Source organism: Microtus ochrogaster, chromosome 19, assembly GCF_000317375.1.
Source record: "Microtus ochrogaster isolate Prairie Vole_2 chromosome 19, MicOch1.0, whole genome shotgun sequence".
NCBI classification, from domain to species: domain Eukaryota; kingdom Metazoa; phylum Chordata; class Mammalia; order Rodentia; family Cricetidae; genus Microtus; species Microtus ochrogaster.
The window spans coordinates 27,817,259-27,821,693 of record NC_022021.1 but is presented as its reverse complement, the minus strand read 5'-3'; the positions used below and the strand labels follow the sequence as shown (position 1 = coordinate 27,821,693).

The 4,435-nt window shown below is 46.4% G+C and overlaps 1 protein-coding gene across 3 annotated transcripts in view; it reads left to right on the top strand.

The window, feature by feature from the left end:
- The window catches only part of Egflam (EGF like, fibronectin type III and laminin G domains), a 161,898-nt gene that overhangs the window by 150,856 nt on the left and 6,607 nt on the right, over nucleotides 1–4,435 (top strand). The gene's annotated exons all lie outside the window — the stretch shown is intronic.

Sequence of the window (4,435 nt, the reverse complement as noted above, 5' to 3'; positions counted from 1 at the left end):
TCTTATATATTGTCTATATATTGTCTCTTATATGTTGTCTATATATTGTCTCTTATATATTGTCTATATATTGTCTCTTATATATTGTCTATATAATGTCTCTTATATGTTGTCTATATATTGTCTCTTACTGCGTTTCGGCGGCTGTGGCACACCAAAGTAGCTTCCAAGGGAACTGTTTGGCAAAGTCTCAATATTTACTATCTGGCTCTCTGCAGAGCAAGTCTATCCCCATTGTTTCAGTGCGTCCCTACTGCGAGCTCCCCACTTGTGGACTGGAAGATGAGAAAGTGATACTGGTCAGCTTGGGAAGATCAGAAAATCTGACTCAGGGAGCCTTGTCTTTAAATTCCTTCTGCCCGACTTAGTTCTGTAGGCTTTGGGAGCCTACTGCAAACTTTGTGTTGTTCTGTGAGGGGAAAGATGTGCAGACAGAGCAACCCGACACCTGGATCTTCATAAATACTTGAGCGGAACTAGTAAGGCTGTCCAAGAAGCTCTGCCTTCCCTTTTTAAAGATTAATTTCTTAAATTATTTTTATTTGTGTGTGCCTGTCTGTGTGAATGCATTTTATTTTATTTTATTTTTTAGAAACAGGGTTTTACTACCTGGTCTTGACTGACCTGGAAATTTTCTATGAACATCAGGTTGGCCTTAAATTCACTAAGTTCTCCATGACTCTACCTGCATCCCTAGTGCTGGGATTAAAAGCGTTTACCATGCCTGCCGGACAGCTGCTACGCCTTTTAAGTTCGTTTCTGTTGCTCCTCAAGTTATCAACAGGATGGCTATGCAGCCGATAAAGAATCACCTGAACACTTTCTCCCCATTCTTCTCTTTTCTAGAATGTCTAAGAGCTCAGTTTCTAAAGGGAGGGCCCTGTCTTGTTAAATATGAAAAACCAGGGCATCAAGATTGTGAAAGGAGGTTGCCCCCAAGTAGCCACACCCTTGGGGAACTTGTTAGAAATGTCAGTCCCCAGGCCCCAGCCTGACCTGATAGCATTGTGACCATTTCACCAAGAGATTCAGTTACCCACTGAGAGCCTCCGCTCTGGTCCTGGGGATAGTTTCCCCCATGGTGGGGGCTGTTTGTTAAGCTTTAACTCCGTTAGTACTCCCCCTCTCTGATGAGGACCCCCCAAGTGTTCAATAAATAATAAGAAATTAATCAGCTACAGACATAATGAAGACTGAATTCCAGGGCTTTGTTCTGTCGTGTGTGCTGAGCCTAGAGGGGTTACTGCCAGCCAGGTGAGGATGACATGAAGCCATTGAATTTGAAGAAAAGACATTTTGAGAGGGAATGTGACTCTCACGTCACAGCGGCTCTGTGATTCAGCCCTGTGACAGGGGACCTTGTAGAGGTATGCAGTTGAGGAGCAGACACTGCCAAGTGAGGGGCAGCTCTTCTCCAGCGGTGCCTCCTCCCCTGACCTGTGACCCTACCACTGCCCCCCATTCCTTATTGGCCCCAGGGTCAGATGAGGAGGAACCCTCCCCACCCTGTCGGCTTGCTGCTTCAAAGCCATTTCTTTGTGGTTTTCCTGTGGTTAACCTCACCCAGGCCTCAAGTACTTGGCTGTACCCAGAAAAGGGAACTGAAATGGTAGCTAAGTGGAGGGTGGGGGTGGCCCAACTCCCCCTCAGCTGCCAACTAAATTCAATGCATGGAGACCCGAGAAAACTGGCCAGGGGCTGCCGCCAGCTCAGCTCTCGCCCCAGGCCCTGGAAGAGCCACTGTCCACCTCCTCCCACCCCCTCCCACCTTTCTAATATCTTGATCCACCTTGGACTCATACCCTGGGTTACCATATCTTTCTTGAGCTGCTGAAGTTGTTCCTGGGCTTTCTCGTGCTCTGTGGACGCCTCTGGAGCTCAAGCAGGGCCAGGATTGGCACCAACATCTGGAGTCACCCATTGCTGCTCACTGGGCTCTTTCATCTGGGTAGTTCTACTTTAGCCATCCATTCAACACATATGTGAGGGAAGTCGAGGCGGGGCTGGGAACAAGCAAGATTATGATACAGGCAGGTGGTCTACAAACCCCCCCCCACACATACAGTGAGTTACTCTCACCGGGGGAGCTTGTTCCTGGGCTTGCCCACCCCCAGGCTCTGATGGAGTTAGTGTGGTGTGCACTGGAATCTTATTGGTACCTAACACCCCAAATGGTCTAGAAAGCACGCCCTGAGAAACAGGGTCTGAAGTGTCCTTGGGGATCCATGCACTTGAGCCTCATGGCTGTGTGATCTCAGGTAAACTACTTCGTTTCTCCCAGCCTCTGGCCCTGCTTCTGTGAGGAAAAGTCTGCTTGGAAGGATTTTGTGAGGATGAACTGAATTAATTTTTGGAGAAGGGCCATGTACAGGATCAAACACAATCAGTCTTTAGTGGTAACAGGAATAAAAACTCTCACCTCCATTGAGTGTTTCCTGGGTTCCGCAAGCTGCAGTCTCCATGAGCTAACAGAGCAATGAAGCCCTATAGGACAGTTCAGCAAAATGCAGTCATTGCTGCTGCTGTTACTATGGTAAGATTGGTACCTTACCTGAATGCAACTATCATCCCAGCTTTTCGGAGGTTGGTGGCAAGAAGATCAGGAATTCAAGGCCATTTTCGAATTGATAATGAGTTCTGGATTGTGTAAACTACAGAAGCCCTTGTTCCAAAAAAAAAAAAAAAGAAAGAAAGAAAAAAGAACAAGAAAAGAAAAGCAATCAGAACAAAACGTTCTGGCCTTGAGGAACTTGCATCTCTAAGGCCTAGCTAGAATGTACACTATTCTCTTGGGTGCACAGACATGCACTCAAGGTTGCAGTGTTTCTAACACAAATGGGAGAGAAATCCTGAGATAATCAAGTGTACCCTAACTTTTACCCTCCCCAGAATTCAGACCCTTTGCCCTAACTCACCATGGACATTCCTGCCGGAGAACAGGAGCGAGCAGAGAAATGGTGCCCTCGAGCTGGGAAGCATTAGTTTAGAAGCCAAGTTGAACACACAGAGAGAAATTCAAATGCTTATCTGAAATGAGTGTGGCTTCAGTTTTATTGTAGTTTTTCACATTCTAGTCTGTCACATGTGGGTCACCGAAACCAGCCGGGAAACTATAAATGTCATATGATGACCTTTTTCACTTATTGTGACTCCATAGCACTTTCAGGTACCAGAGGAAAAAGAAGAGGTCTGACATAGTAAAGTACCCTGTACCATGGTTTAAAAGGAACCTCATTAAGGCCTAAAGATGGCCAAGTAGTTTCCAAAGGCCAGAGCCGGAGCCTATCTAGGCTGCCTATCTTGTTAGTTAATCTGTCAGCCGCTGGTACACATTAAGCTAGGTGGCTTAGGATAACCTATGCAAAGCGGTAAGAGTCGGGTAACATTGATAGAGCAAACCAGGCCAGCATTCATTCATTGCTTCCATGGCTTGAAAGCAAGGCATAACCCTAAGGTAGTGCATATCTGCTCAGTGGACAGCCTGGTGCAATTTAAAATATGTAGAGCCAGATGTGTTGGTGCGTGGCTAGGGTCTCAACACTCGGGAAGGAGAAACAGGAAGATGGAGGAGTTGCGGGCCAGCCTCAGCTACATAGGAAGTTTGAGGACAGCGCTGTGTCAGACAAAGCATATATTATATATATTATATATTGTTTCATATGCAGCAAGTGTTTCTATGCATATACATATGCTGCATATTAAACAAATGATCCAGGGAGAGTAGGAACAGGTGGTTCTTTTCAGGGCCTGAAATGATGGAGTCGGGGTAGGAGAGGGAGGTCATAAAGAAACCAACTGAATTGTCCTATCTACATGATGGTAGAATTCTTGTCTGCCAAACTCTACTTCAGTTCCCATGAGCATGCTCTGTTCCTTCCAGTGAGTAAGAGAGCTATTGACTTCAGAAAAGAATGAAGCCCATGCTTGTCCTGCCTGGTTCTAATCCAGTGAAAATGTTTTAGTCACACCAACACTGACTGGCACATTCCAGCGGGGTTCCCTGCAGTTACACACAGGTCACCTGACTGTAGGACCTGGGCATTCTTGACGTGTTAGTTACATGTTTACCACTTGGGTTCACTCCCCCACAGGGCTCCCCTCTCCTCAGGGTGTGTCGTCAAGCCCCTGAATAAGCGTTGCCAAGCCGCACAATTTTGGTATGGGGACATTATTTCTTTAGTTCCTACTCTGTGTTGTGTTAGTGAACCTTCCCTCTAGTTCTCCAGGGAAAGTGTCTTTACCTGTACTTGATACAACTAGGTGAAACGCCTACGGTGATAGAGCTGGTAAGTTGGCAAGACAGAAGATCCAAACAGGTGTGTAGAATTGGAGTGTCTGTGACATCACCCATGCTACTGCTCAGCAAAGCCACACGCAGTCACTTAGCCAACCTCCTGACTCTGCTTTATACTCGTTCCTCTCTAAGAATTGTTAC